Raw genomic sequence first — 16,745 nt, 5'->3', positions numbered from 1 at the left:
TGAAGCTTAATCCCCAATGCAACAGTATTAAGAGGTAAGAACTTGAGGAGGTGATTAGGCCATCAGGAGTCTGACCTCATAAATGGATTAATGCCTTATAAAAGGGCTGGAGGAAATGATCTAGGACACTTTTGTCCCTCCACCTTCCACTGTGTAAAAACACAGCAATAAGGCACAATCTTGGAAGCAAACAACAGCCCTCAACAGACCCTGAATTTGCTGGTGCATTGACCTTGGACCTCCCAGTTCTTACAGAACTGTATGAAATAAATATAAATGATTTATAACGTGAAAGTTGTCAGAATCAAAATGGAGACACTTGTGTTAAAATCTCTGACAAATAGAGTTTGGATGACCATGAAGGGAAAATCCTCATTCATAAATGCCTCATATAAAAACTATCACAAAAGACTGCAAAAACCACAACCTTGTACAAAGGCCATTGCAGACTCACACTTGTGTGACCCTTGTTGCTGATTCTTGTAACCAAGAATAATCATCTCAAAACAATAATGTAATTCTCCATAATTTTTCTTTAAAAATCTTTGTCTTCCTATACTTCCTTGAATATGCACATATTTTACTATGATACTGGTATTCCCATTGCAATGACTGTTTCATAATAAACACTCTTCTCTTTAGGAAGTCCTTATGTTTATTATTTAGATTGACAATAATTTACCCAGGCATTTCGTTATAGCAACACAAATCAACTAAGACAGATATATAACATTGTTATAAGGGATTCGCCTTCCAACAATGCCTAGACAACGTCCCTAAAACAGACTTGGCTAGGAAAAATGATAAAAAGTAATATATTTGAAGATATCACAGAACTATCATGACAGAAATATGTGTGAGTCTAAATTACTGAAATGAAGGGAAGCTTAGACAATTGAGTGTGACTATAACATGTCTTCACCTATTCACAAATTTTCTGATTAAAAAGAAATGAGAGAGTGGCAGATAAGCAAATAAAAACAGCCTAGAGGTCTTGTCAATTGCAATCTTGGATAAATATCCATATTCAAGCCAGCCAAAGAGTAGAGACCATACTAAATACCTAAGACCTTCAGACAGGTCCTCAGAACTCAGAGCAATTCTCTACTCTAGCAGTAAAGTACATCAAAAGTAGAATGAAATAAATCAACCAACATGAAGACCAAAGCTTAGTTTTTAATCATCACTAAGCATTAATCACATTAAGGTATCACCACCTGTTATAATTTCTGGTTAGAAGAGGAGTAAATCATCTTGGTAGAAGAGTCATGTAATCTAGAGTTCCAAATTATCTTTACACCTTGTTATACACAATAGCTGATGGTTCATACAAAATGGCTAGACATGGAATAAGCTAAAACAAAATACTTTACTAAAAACCAAGACCACAACAGATAATATAAGCAGATATAGAGCAGATCAATTTAATGGGCTTACCAGACAGACATGGAGTTTAAAATAAATGTAGTTGATATATTCAAAGATTAAATGTGAAGATGAAAAATTTTAGCAGGGAATGTGAAATTCTGAAATATTATGTAAATTATGGAAAGAAAATGTATATAATGTCTTAGTCCATTTGCACTGCTATAAAGGAACACAAGGCTGGGTAATTCATAAAGAAAAGAGGTTTATTTGGCTCATGGTTCTGCAGGCTGTTAAAGGAGCATGGGGCTGCATCTTCCTTTGGAGATGGCCTCAGATTACTTCCATCCATGGCAGAAATGAATGGGAGCAGGTGAGACGGGGGGAGAAAGAGAGAGAGGAAAGGAAAATGACAGGCTATTTTTAACAATAAATTCTTATGGGAACTCATAGAGTGAGAATTCACTCACTACCATGAGGATGACATCCACCCTCATGACTGAAACACCTCCCTCTATGTGCCACCTGGAACATTGGGGATTAAATTTCAACATGAGATTTGAATGGAAAAAATATCCAAACTATATCATATAGTAACTAATATCTTTATTAAACTCACAAGACCTAGGTTTGATAGCGAATTAGACAGAACAAGAAAATAGCCTAGAAAAAATTACACTCACATTGCAACAACAAAAGATAAAATGTTGGGTAATACAGGAAATATCGTAGGATACACATGGAATATGGGGAAAATATTTGAACACACCTGTGAGTCCTAGGAGAAGAGTAAAATAGGAAAGAGAAATGTTTGAAAGAATAATGGACAAGTATTTTCCAAAGTTTACATTAAGGGATTATAAGAATAACTAGTAAAAAAGGGATGTACTGTCCTGATGGAAGCAACAATAAAAATTTAGATAATGTGTCCACAGAAAAACAAACAAACAAAAAACTAATGGACGGTAACAACAAAAAAAATATTGTAAAAGTTCTAAAATATAATAACTAACAGGCTAGGACGTTATGCCAGTGAATTTATCTCTGAAGCTTTAAAGTGTAAAAAGTCAGAATGGTGATTATTATTGGCAGGTTAGCAATGGAAAGACAGCATAATGTAGTTTTTTTGATAAAGATAATATTCTGTCTTTTAATGTCAAATGCTGTGTATTTTCTGTAGGCATGCATATATTCTGTAGGAATAACAACATCAATAATTCGTATTTTCAAGCAAAACTGCTTATAGAGAGAGACTTCATTACCAAAAGAGCCCCACTTAAGGAAAAATTAAAGGAAGATTTTTAAGAGAGAAAGATTATTCTAGATGAAAGCACATAGATGAAGGGAGAATCTATCTCGGGAAGCCATGAGAGAAGAAAATTTTATGTATTTGAAAATAGAGCAAACATTAATTTTAACTGGGAAATGTTAGCACATTTCCCGTGACAAACAATGAGAAAACAATGCCCACTCTTCCTGTGTCAAAATTAGACTGGAGTCCTAGCCAGTTTAATAATACAAGAAGTAGAAATAAGTATATGAAATACTTTAAAAAGTTAGTTTCACAGTTTTTTATATTACTTCTGCTCATGAAAATATGTGATTAGAAAAGTAAAAATTTAAGTCAGAGATTGGGCAAAAATAATCTAAAAACACATCTTACAAAGAAATCTTACGAATTAATTATAAAAAGATACCACAATAGAAAAGTAAATAAAAACGTGGAAGATGCATTTCAAAAGAAGACTATTCAACTAAATAGTAAATATGTGAAATAGAAAATATAAATTGAAAGCACAATGAGATAATATTTTACAAGCACCAGAATGGCTAAATTTAACACACACACATACACACAAACACACACTCACACAATACTATTAGGAGTATAAATTTGTATTATCTATTGAAACTGAACACTTCATACTCTACTATGCATCAATTTTATTTATAAGTATGCCTCGAATTATAATGTGTGCATGTGTCCAACAAGACACGTACTAGTATATTCTTGGCACCATAATTCTTAATAGCCAAAAACTGGAAACAACTTTTATGTTCAGAAACATGGATATAAAATTGTAGTATATTCCTATAATAGAATACCACACAGCAATGAAAATAAAAGAACTATAAGAATTAATAAACTATAGATTCATGAAAAATAGAGATTGATATAGCAAATATAATGGTGAATGAAAGAAAACTGACAAAAGCATACATACTTTTGGATGCCATTTATGTAACATTCAAATGTTATAACAATGGTTTTCTTTGAATAGAATTGTTGTGATATTGAGAAGAGTGGTTTACAAGGGAACCATTATGGGTTACTTGTAATTTCCTATTTCTTAATCAGGATGATTACTACACATGTCTATTCAATTTTTGGTAATTCTCTCATGTTTAAATTAAAGTTTTGGCTTTTTATCTCAATTTTATTGGCTCTTTGGACAGCATTTTTCCTCTTGGAAGCTATCTCTGCCTGTGCACTGGATAGATTTCCCAATATTTGCTGTGCAAGTGTTTTCTGAATTCTCTGCACCTTTGCACTCATTATTTATTTTGTTTCTTTCCTAGATTGAAACCCTTTTTTTCTGAATCCAATGCCTTCTGCTATATTAGTTCTTTCCCTTATTTAAAAATGTCTACATTATCCAACAGCATCCTTTAATTTAGTGCATGGGATATAAACTTTTCTGAGAGTTTACATTCTTAAAATAACTTTAATCAATTACACAATATAGATATTTACCTTTATTTAGAATTTCAGGCTAGGAACATAATAGTACCCAAATTATGAGGTGTCATTCTACTGACTTTTCAGTGTCACTCATTCTTAAAAATGTCATATATTTGTCACTTCAAAAATTTTAACGTCATTTTTATTATATTCTTCACCTAAATTTTCAACTTTCAATGCCATTGACCAAATAAAACAATGTTCATCCTTAGTGTGCTTTAACTACTCAATAACCTCACTTTCATTGGTTATTTCTTTAGTGATTGTGTTTATAAGTGATTTAATAAGGAAACTCATGTTTTTCACTCACATAAAATAAATTTGCATTATATTTTCATTATTTCTTCACCTCAATTTCTTCTTAATATTATCCTGGAGGCACCGTATCCTATGATGTTCAATGTTCTAGACTGGATCGATTCTCTAAGAGGATTATCTTTTTCCAGATTGTACATTTATTTTCTGCTTGGGGATTTGTTTAAAATTAGCTTTAAACTCTTCCATTGACTTCCCCAACTGGCCACTATCACACCATGTTTAATATATAGGAACTCAGACAGTCTAAAAAAGAATGATATATTTAATTAATGAACGTAGTATTTTTATATTACATCTAAAATAATGTATATTTCTGCCTTATTCCATTTTGTGTTGCTATAATGCAATCCCTGGAGGCTGGGTAATTTATAAAGAAATGAGGTTATTTATCTCGTGGTTCTGTAGGCTGAGAAGTTCAAGGGCATTACCCTGGTTTCCAGCAAGGACTTTTGTGCTGCATCCTAATATGGCAGAGAAGGTCAAAGGGGAAGCAGACATGAGCAGAAACAAATCCAAGGAGCATACTGGCTTTGTAGCAAACCACTCTTGAGGGATCTAATTTATTCCCATGGGAACTAATTTAGTCTCTCTAGAACAAGAACTTACTCAATATTGCCACATTGGGAATCAGATTTCCACATGAGTTTTGGTAAGAACAAACCATAGCAATTTTGAAACCTTTTCTTTATGTGCTATGAAATTTATCCCAAGACTTTTATTTATTTATTTATTTATTTATTTATTTATTTATTTTTGTCTCTCTGTGGCATCCTAGGTAAACACCCAAATACCTGGTGAGCTTAGACTGTCTATTAATATTTAACAAGGAAAAATTGTTTAAAATATCAATATTTGCAGGTCCGGTGAGTTTCCTCCAAAAGATATCTTCAGATAACTTTTCCTTGGATAGTATTTCCTATTTATGAGACATTTTTCAAAATCTCCATGCAACTACCACCCCAATTATCTGGCATATGTCAAAAATGTTACCTAAGCTTATTGTTTTTATTGTTTACTATCTTTTTTCTCCTTTTTTTTTTTTTTTTTTTTTTTGAGACAGAGTGTTGCTTTGTTTCCCAGGCTGGCGTGCAGTGGTGCAATCTCAGCTCACTGCAACCTCCACCTCCCAGATTCAAGTGATTTTTCTGTCTCAGCCTACTGAGTAGCTGGGAGTACAGGTGCCTGCCACCACACCTGGCTAATTTTTGTATTTTTAGTAGAGACAGGGTTTCACCATATTGGTCAGGCTGGTGTTGAACTCCTGACCTCAGGTGATCCACCCGCCTCGGCCTACCAAAGTGCTGGGATTACAGGAGTGAGCCACTGCACCCAGCCTCTTTTCTCCTCTTCTCTATTAACACCATTACATAGGCTTTCACAAATATTTCATCATGGAATTCTTTTTAAAATCTCATAAGATTTACACATCAGTGAGTTTTAGCAAAGCGTTAAAGAGCAGATAATTTTGCTTTTGTGTACACTGTTTGTGACCATAGGAAATAATTTGAATGAGTTTACCTGTCAATGTAGTAAGCTAATGTACAATAAAGCACAAATACACACACACACACACACGCACACAGACTATAAACATTGAAAATAAATACAATGTGAAACTATTTAAAAATCCAATTAAACATCAGACAATAAAGTTTGTAAATATAAGCTGGACGCATCATTACTAAATGCATATTTGCTTATCAATGCAAGAATTGTTTAACATCAGCAACTATATTAATGTAAATCTGGATAGAAACAAAAAACGAGAATTGTAATATATTAACAAAGTAAGAGACGTAATTAATTACCTTGAAGCCATATGCTGAGTAATAAACCATTTGAAATGAAACATTACCATTCAAACTCAGAATAAAACAAGATTAAAGTTAGCATTTAATATTTTACTTAAAGTTCCAGCCACTTTTCTGAAAGTTCTAGCCAAATTAAGTGTGTATTATTTGAAGAAATATGTTATGGCCTATTTGGTAATCTCAAATGAGTAAACTAACAAGCCATTTGAATTAATCAGTTTTGTGAAAGATGGCTACATGTAAGATCAATGTTAAAATTAATTTTCTAAATAGCAATGTTGGAGAAACTTCTACTTCTAATTTCTTCTAACTATCTTTATCATCTTCTTTAGGCACATACAGCCTCATTTTAGTGTAGTACTTGCTACTATGGTTTAGAGACATTTAAAGTCCTATTTGTCAATAGTTGTGGCCAAGTGGCTAATTTATGACTAATGAGTGATATCAGAAAAATTATTTGAATTAGAGAACACATGCTCTTTTTTGCCTTCTTCCATGCTTGCTGTCGGGAACGAATGGAACGAAATGGTTGGGCCCTGAAGAAACCAAAATTTTCCTTGAAATAACCTTGAGAATGAAACATACGGATAGTAGAGAGATAATACAGAATAATCGATGCAGGGTTTCTGTTGAACTCTTGGAAATATCAGCTATGTAATGCCTACCTTTGGAATTATTTTACATGTTTGAAACATGAATGGTTTTCTTTGTTAAACCACTAATTTTTTCAGTCTTCATTTTGGAAATATAAAATTAATCAAAACAATTAAAATATCCACACAGTATAATTAGAAAAGTTAATAAATTTACTTCACAACAGAAATTTATATTAGAGTAGAATAAGATCTGGGAATAGAATGTGGGTAATTTTGCTTATTTGTTCATACGATGTAACACAATTTTTACAGTTGTTTTTATATTTTTAGAGACCATTTTGTCTCAGTGATCTATTCTGTACATTCGTTAACCATATTATTGAGAGACTAAAAGTTTTTAAATATATTGGAGACTGGCATCTAAATCCTGACATATTAATTATTAAAGGTATATCTTAATTCTATTTTGAGAAAGATCTAGACTTCTTGTGCTTTTTATTGTGGTTTTAATGAAATTAAAAGGCTTGTTGAGTTACATAACCTCTTAATATTCTATTATTATCATACCGATTCAATGAGAGAAGACTTACCTTATACTAAAGTATGTGACATAAAACCAGAAAAAGCTTTATAAACAAGGTACTACAAACCTCCCTTTACTGAAGAGTACTGAACAGAAAGTCATTAATTGGCGCCTCTGAAAATCTGTATTATTTCATCTTCTTCTGGTTAATTCAGATGGAAACAGTGTGCAGAAAGGGGCAGGATAAATGATGTGAATCACTGAAGAGAAACGTTAGAAACATTCCACCCACTCAATTGACCCAATCAATCTTGCCCTAAATCATTTGAGAAATGAATTCTTCCTCTGTAATTCTTCATCATCCAAATAAATGCAAATATCTGGAAAAGAGCTTTATAGTCCAATCATAGAATGTTAATTTTTTGAAAATATTTTGCTATCTTTACAAATTGATAACAAACATATTTACTTTTGACACTTCTCAAACAATAAAGAAAGGCTAGATCACACTATAATAGTTGCTAAATATTGCATAGAAGTTAACTGCTACATTCAAATATAAGAAAGTTAATACTACTAATTTCAGCAAATACAGTTGAATGTTTTAATCAATAAGCTGGAAGAAAACTTTCCTGTATTGTAATTTCTATTAGAAACAAGTTATCTCTAATACAAAATTTCTTTTTGGCATCTTTGAAATTTGTATAAATACTTTCTTCTCTACATGCAAACATAATCTCTGTATGTTTTTATTTATTCAACAGAACGTATTTAAAAATTACAAATAATTTTTAAAATGAGAACATAAATCAACATTAACATTGAAGAGAATAAACAATACCTTTGGAATTTTCATTAAAAAGAGTCTGATTTTCAAAGAAATGATATGGCTTAAATAGATTTCTGCCACATTGCAATAGACTCCTGTTGCTTGAAAAATGAAAAGAGAACAGAAGAATATGTAAGAACATAAATGCTCAGCAAAATCTGAGCCTTTCATTGTTCAAGAAGAGTGTTTTTAATGCAGTGTAGTAATGGAATGCTTTTGTCTTCCTTTGTCTAATGAGAAATGCAATTTTAATTATTTGTGTCTTTTGGGCTGCTAACTTGAAATGTCATTTAATTATTGCATTATTAATTTATATTTTTGGTCATCTAATAGACTGTGACATTCTTGAAGATAGGAATGTCTTAATCATCTTTGTTTGCCTAGGAGCTATCACTGTGCTTGGAGCTTAAAATCAACCTATATAATTTACCATCTGAATACCAATGAATAAATTAATTACTAAAAGTGAAACTATTATTAGTGAAAAAACAGTTGAAGTTAATAGTTAATAGTATTTTACCAATGTTAATGTTTTTAAAAATTTATAAATGGACCATATTGGGTACAGTCTAAGCAGTAGGAGAATCTTTGTGAAGAGTATATGAAAACTTTCTGTAATCTTTCATCAACTTTTTTTTTGAGAAGGAGTCTCACTCTGTCGCCAGGCTGGAGTGCAGTGGCGCGATCTCGGCTCACTGCAACCTCCACCTCCTGGGTTCAAGCGATTCTCCTGCCTCAGCCTCCCTAGTAGCTATTTCAAAGTATTAATAAATTAAATAAATTAGGAAGAAGTTTGAACAATGCTCTTATTTTTTCCATTTCATATCGAAATGGAAAGTATTTAGAGAGCCAAAACAACTTTTCAAGAAAAACAACAATGTTTGATGAGGTATTCTAACTTATTTGAAGGCTTAATATAAAAAATACATTTATCAGGACAGTATGGTCTACACATAAAGAAAGATAAGTTGATCAATGTATCAAAATAGAGAAAATACATATATAAACCCATCGAATTTTGACAAAAATTTAATAGCAAGTCAGGGGATAAATAACAGGCTTTTAAAGAAATATTGCTGGGCAATTTGATACTTATCTGAAAAATTTTGAAGTTTGATCTTGTAGACCTATATGTACAAACTAAATGTATAAAATTTCAGGGCAAAACTAAGTATTTGTGCTTTGAAGTTAGACAAAGCTTTCTTATATAAGATACCAAAAGCATGATTTATAAAATAAAATAATGATAAATTGGATTTAATCAAAATTTCAAATTCTCCTCATGAAAAGATACTATGAATAGAATGAAAAAAAATCAACAACAGACTGAGAGATTCCATTTACATATTATAATTTGAAAAAAAAGATTTGCATGTAGAGCAAGGGTCGACAAACCTTAAATAGCCAAACAGCAAATATTTTAGTTTGCAGATCTTACAGTCTCTGTGGAATCTCCTCAGTTCTGTTATTGCAGCATGAAGGCAGCTTTAGACAATATAAACATGAGTGAGCTTAGCTGTTTCTGATTAAACTTCAGATACAGAAACAGGAGGTGTGCTGGATTTGGCTTATGTGTGATAGTTTGTCTACCTGTGATATAAATATAAATAATTCACAAAACTAAATAATAAGTAAATAAACAATGCAATACAAAATAGGTGAAAAAATTAACAAACAGTCCACCACAGAGGATTATAAAGCTATTTTTGTTGTAGTGATTGAATTAAACACAGGATAAATGCCCTTTCTTATTCTCTACACCCCTGAGAGGAAATGTCCCTAATTTATTTTTTATTTGAAATTTCTCTTCCTTAATTCTACTCAACTTAATGTCAGAAGACTTAATTATAAAAACTCAAATTTTCCAATAAAAATCCATTTATCTTAACAATATTAGGTATCTATTTCTTAATTGGGACTAAATTTAAGTTTCATGCACTGGCTTATACATGATGTATAATAACTGAACTATTTATGCCAATCCAACGATTAAGATTTCTTATGTAAAGTAGACATAAAAACAAAAATGTTTTCATGTGTTGTCAAAGAATTTTTGTTTATTACATTTATAGGCATTTTTAGTAATAACATTTATATTTTCCATTTATAATGATGAAAATTAGAAAACCATTCTGAAATAATAGATTTATCTTTGAAACCTAAAAAATACATAGTTTTTTGTTTGTTTTTAATATGAGTGGAAACTATCTTCAAGTATGGAAGTTATGAAACCCATTTTATAACTTTTTATAACATTTTATGATACATTTCCAAATGTGTTTGGAAATTACATATTGGTATATGTGAAAAAGCAGGAAATAGATACAGAACATTCCTGCCTTATTATCTAGAAAAAGTCTGTGCTACAGTGATTTTGTTATTGATTACATAGTCATTCAATATAAATCTATTTACTTGTTTAATGATTTTATATTTTTCAGCCATAGATACATTTTAGCCTCAATGGGCTAAAAACTTACACAAATACATATTTAATTCAAGATTAATAAATGTTTTTCAAAACTACCATTTTATATGGTCTTCTTTGAGTCTCATAATAATCCAGCGAGGTAGGCAGACAGTAAATAATCTCTAGCTTAACAATAAGAAAGATGCCAAAGATGTTGCACCAATTGATCTGCTCAATGTTCAGTTGGTAATAATCAGCACAGCCAGAATTTGAGATGTTCTATGTGGCTATAAAATGTCTGTATTTTGCCTATTAGTCTCTGCTAGTTTAGCAGTTTCTATGATGGCTTTAAAATATGGCCTCAAATTATTTGGTTCCCCTCCTTTAAAGAAGTGGAGTCTCAGTGACTTGGTTCTAAGGAGTAGAAAACAAACAAACAAACAAAAAACATCAAAAGCATGAGAGTACAACTTAGGAGTCTAGGTCTGGATTACTTACTCAGGGAATCCAGCTGCTGTGTCATGAGAGTACTACGTGATGAAGAACCGAGGCCTCCACCCAACAGCCACGTGCGTGAGCTGTTGTGGAAGCTCATCCTCCAGTCCTGGGTGCAGATTTCAGGTATCTGCAGCCCTAGTTGACATCCTAATTACAACCTCATCAGAGTCCCTGAGCCAGAACCACTCCACTAATTCATCTTGAATTCCTGGGCTTAAAAAATTGTGAGATGTATGTTTTAAGCTGTTATTCTAGGTTAATTTATTATGCATAAATAGATAACTAATAGTTACCTTCTCAGACTTCTTCCCAGTGCTGATGCCTTTGCTGATTAGAACAGTTTCAAGAACCATTAATGTATTTTCAACAATCTGTTTCTTCTTCCTTTTGATGACCAATTGGTGCAATTTCTAACGGAAGATAATGTCAAAGGTTCAGATATGTGTAGATAGATAGATAGATACGATTTCACTGTAGATTCCACTTTAGAAATGGTCTCGGCTTCTCTGAAGAAGAATGTTTTGACTATCACGATACACTTGAAAGTCAATAAAGCAGACCAAACAGTTTACCTCTTTGAATTAGAACTCAAAGGAAAACGTCAAATGGCATGTCTCAGTCATGGAATTCGGCTTTATGGATTATGCTGTTAGAGCTGTAGATTAGAAGAAAACTAGGTCTCAATTCCAGTACATACGATGAAATAAGTTGAAATAAGTATACAAATAAAAATTTTCTCTAATATGTTTTATACTTCTGAACAGTTTTTATAGGAAGGATAGGCCAAATCATTGAATTTTTCTCAATTTATTAATTTTAAAAACACTGAATGACTTAACCTAAAATATGAAGAAAAGGGAATAGATATAAATATTTAACATAGGGAGGTGATATTATGGTATATCAAATAATAGCTTAATGGATTATTATGCAGATGTTAAAATTATAATGGAAAATATGTAGCCACAAGAGAAAATGTGTGAAAATTATGTCAAATGAATAATATGAAAATAAAATTGTGACTATATTGATTATAGTCATGTAAATATTATATACAAATATAAATAAGAACAAAAATAAAATTAGAAGAAATGATTTATTGGAGTAATAGAAAAATAAGTAAATAAAATTTGCTTTTTAAGAAAGCCGGATTTAAAAAAAATAGAAAAATCTATTTGGCACTCCAACAAAAACATAAAGTTATTTATAAGGAAAACAAAATGAGGTTATCATCAAACTCAACAGCATGTTTAATTCCAGAACTAAATGAAATAACACATTAGTGACACTCCCATAAAGAAAAGTAAGCAAAGGAAAAGTAAGATAAAGGTATTATATCTAGCCAAATTTACTCTCAAATATAGAAGCCACAAACTGTTATAATACTTCAAGAGCTAAGAAATTGCTTTCTCCATGAGCTCTTTCTTATGCATTAACTAGGCCATGAATTGCAGACAACCACAACAATCAGTATAAACATCAATATAAATACTGCATTTTATTTTTATATAAATATAAAAAATATTACATAATAAATAGTCCAATTCTACCACTTCTGATATTCTTCAAAACATATGTATTTAATGTGGAAAAAAAGAATACAAAAATTTAGCAGAGATAACGTATACATCTTTGAATTTAAATCAGATATAACACTATGAATTCACGGGGGGCATGTTATCTGCCTTTTTTTTTTTTTTTTTTTTTTTTTTTACTGTCCCCCAGGCTGGAGTGCAGTGGCCGGATCCCGGCTTACTGCAAGCTCCGCCTCCCGGGTTCACACCATTCTCCTGCCTCAGCCTCCCAAGTAGCTGGGACTACCGGCACCCGCCACCACACCTGGCTAATTTTTTTGTATTTTTAGTAGAGACGGGGGTTTCACTGTGTTAGCCAGGATGGTCTCGATCTCCTGACCTCATGATCCACCCACCTCAGCCTCCCAAAGTGCTGGGATTACAGGCGTGAGCCACTGCGCCTGGCCTTATCTGCCTTTCTACTAATCTAGCCATCCATCCACAGTTCAATCCACTTACTCACTCTAACTCAGTTAAATGGAAAGATGTAGAAATAACAACAGACCCAGTTAATAATGCACATTCATATTGCCCAAATTCCGGTCTTGAAATACCCTTCCTCACACCCCCGCCCCTGCCACATATGCACAAACCAGAACTAGAAATGTCTCATTCCAGATCTGGGATGGAAAATGTATAAGAAGTGTCTGAAACATTTTAGCAATTATCAGGGACTGCAATGGGGCATGTCAAAAGAACTCAGAAGACATAGGAGCCACCCATTGGAGAGATAGGAGCATTTCTGCTTCAATGAAAACAACAATGGATTAAAACACTTCAAATATATTTTATATAACTGTGAGTTCAAATACCAATAAAAATTTAATTGAAACTTTTCAACAAATTAGCCAAATTTGGAGGGCCATAAAGAAATAATTCAGTTTTTAAAATAAATAAAAAAGAGCAAAAAAATCAATCTTTTAGTCTATTAGTCCTGTGCAAACTTCTCTGAGATAGAAAACATTAGATTAAAAAAAATTTTACTCATATAAAAAATTTTACTAATAAAAAAGGAGAAAAGATATAATAAAAATGCCACTAATTAATTAATATATCTAGGCAATAAGCACAATCAATAGATAACATCACCAAAAGTGGCAACCAGACACAATATGCCTCTTGCTTGAGGAATGTAATGAACAGTCTTTCCAAAAGATGAAGAAAAGATTTATTTTTATATATATAAAACTAGTACAGATTCATATATATATAGATAAGTTTTTATATATAAATTTCCTATATATAGATTAATATATTAATCTATATATAGATTAATATATTAATCTATATATAGATTAATATATTTATATAGCTAGATGTATATTTATTTGTTTAAGGATTAGCTACATATTTATGTATTGACTCTGTAAATCCCCTATATTAAACAATCAATTGATAGAAAATACAGAGAGCAGAGAAATATGTTAAAATATTCCTTGGGAATATGTGAAAATTATAGAATCTTAAATACTTTACAAGTAAAATGACCCAGTTATATTGTGCAATATAAGATTACAGGAAAATAATAATTTATGGATTGGACCTGTAATAAAGAATACTTAAGATATATAACCATGCTCCCAGAAAGTTAAAATCAAACCTAGTATTTAAGAATACCTCATGAGTTATTAAACTGTGAAGTAAAGCAGAGCATGATTACCATTAAATATGTGCAATGGTCACAGCAGGGCTGTGAGGTTTTGATTCAGATCAGGCACGTTGAGAGGTTCAATAATGTCTGGAAGGACTATTTATTGATAAAAGTGGTAGTTACTAGTTGAACACATAACAATTTATTAAGTTGATCATATGTTTTAATCTTTCTCTGTGCTATATTTTACAGTAAAAGAGCTTTTCATCAATAGCACTCAAGGAAGTAAATTGTATAGCTCAGAGAATCTTTAGTAAAGCTGATGATCCAAGCTTAACAATGAAATAAACCTTAAGATTCTTGGTATTTAAAACCTTAGCCAATAACACATCATAGGAAGTGTCAACTCAGGACACTGCTGCAATGGAACTGCCATTGTCATTGTCACTGTCACAAAGCTGCTTGACAATAGAGTCCACGGCTAGCCTTGCTGACACTCTTTTTGTTGGCACTCTCTCTAGATTTAGAATCCTTGGTAGCAAAGTCTGATTGGTCAAGCCTGCATCACAGCCTGTGTACATTATAGTTCCTAGGGGAGAGTAAAAATTAACATCTATTCTTCTGAGATATTATCTTCTGATGTAGAATTCAGCCCTGCCTCCCTTGAATATTTACCCTGTGGAAAATCCTCTATTTGAGTAATGAGTATAAAGTTTTGGCTCCAGTATTTACATCAGGAGACAGATCAGTCTTCATCCATTTTCTGTTGCTTATTAAAACAATCCTGGAAACTGGGTAATTTATTTAAAAAGGAATTTATTTCTTACAGTTTTGGAGACTGAGGATTCTAAGATTGAGGGGCTGGATCTGGTGAGAGCCTTCTTACTTGTGGGAACTCTCTGTGGTGTACGGGTTTTTATTTCATTTTATCTTTTCTTTTTCACATCAGACAGGTAATGTGCAGATATCATAGCAAGGATTGAGGGAGCCAGATCTCATATGAGCTTGAAAAGACAATAGTCATGTTTCTGAACTACAAATGGATCATAGCATGAGTTACAGAGAACATTCAAACCATTGCAAGAGCTAACAACTTCTATCTCTGTGTGGTTTATTAAACTAGTTTTAAAGGAAATAGAGAAATTATTTAGAAGTTTAATAGTTTTAGAAGATGGATTTACTGATATAATAGCAAATAACTAAAGGATTTTATTAATCTGGTAGCCATAGCTCTTTTATCTGGGAACCGAAGGTTCTAGATTAGATCAAGAGGAAAGCCAACATTAGAGGAACACAAGATCAACACAAGTGGTGGTCCTGAGAATAAAAAATGCAATGAAAAGGGTATCTGAGATGACACTAGGATGTAGGTAAAAGCCAACCCAAGGGCCTTGAAGTCTGCATTATGCTGACTCTTTTTTCTTTTCCTTTTTTTTTTTTTTTTTGAGACTGAGTCTCTCTGTCGCCTAGGCTGGAGTGCAGTGGCTCAATCTTGCAAACTCAGCCTCCGGGTTCAAGCAATTCTGCTGCCTCAGCTTTCAGAGTAGCTGGGATTACAGATGTGTGCCACCATGCCCAGCTAATGTATATATTTTCAGTAGAGACAGGGTTTCACCATGTTGGCCACTTTGGTCTTGAACTCCTGACTTCAAAAGATTCGCCTGCCTCAGTCTTGCAAAGTGCTGGGATTACAGGCATAAGCTAGCATGTCAGGCCCATGCTGAATCAGTTTATGATTCATGCTCTTTATCATTAAATTCCCATAACTCACAGTTTATGATTAATGCATACTGAATGTAATCAAAGACCTTTTTAATATCTACTGGGATTATCAGGATGTTTTTCTTATTTGCTGATATGGGGTGTGTGTATGTGTATACATATAAACATATTTTCTAATGTTAATCAATCTGCAGAGTTCTGGGAATATCTGGTTCATAATAACATGTTATACTTTCAATTTGTTGTTTCATTCTGTTTGCTGGTGTTTTATTTTGGATTTGGACATCTAATGTATTTACGACAAATTGTTTTAGAATTTTAAATATACTCATCAATTTCTGTTAACAAGTTTAGTCTAGTTTTATAAAACAAATTATCTCTATTTTCATCCTTCTATGAGCATTACATTTATGTGTCTATTCAAATTATATAAAAAGTCTACCTAAATAAAATAAAATAAATCTAGGTCCATCTTTAGTCTCTTCACATTTCTGATCAGCCTTCTTCAGCTGTCCTTCAAATCTAAGTCTGTCTTCTCTTCGACTCACGTTTTTCTTGATTATCAATAAAATACAAGCCACTTGGATCATCGCTCCTCCTCCTGGAGGGTTCTCTTCTCTCTGTAGTTCCTATCCCTGACACATACTATCACTCCCTTCTTGTATAATAATCTTTCCTCTTACTTCTGGGAGTTGGGCAACAATTGCTTTAACAAACATCTGATTTATTCAAACCCATTATCCCAGAATGCTTCTTTGAATATTT

The 16,745-nt window shown here is 32.3% G+C and overlaps 1 non-coding gene across 1 annotated transcript; it reads right to left on the bottom strand.

The window, feature by feature from the left end:
- Positions 1–15,201: 15,201 nt before the first annotated feature.
- Positions 15,202–15,303, bottom strand: LOC115835334. Its single transcript, XR_004030320.1, has one exon. It is a non-coding gene; the product is annotated as a small nucleolar RNA U13 (small nucleolar RNA).
- Between the last annotated feature and the right edge of the window lie 1,442 nt (positions 15,304–16,745).

This window comes from Nomascus leucogenys, chromosome 5 (assembly GCF_006542625.1).
Source record: "Nomascus leucogenys isolate Asia chromosome 5, Asia_NLE_v1, whole genome shotgun sequence".
In the NCBI taxonomy this organism is placed as follows: domain Eukaryota; kingdom Metazoa; phylum Chordata; class Mammalia; order Primates; family Hylobatidae; genus Nomascus; species Nomascus leucogenys.
Note: the sequence above shows the minus strand (reverse complement) of the source record. Positions and strands in the feature narration are given on the sequence as shown.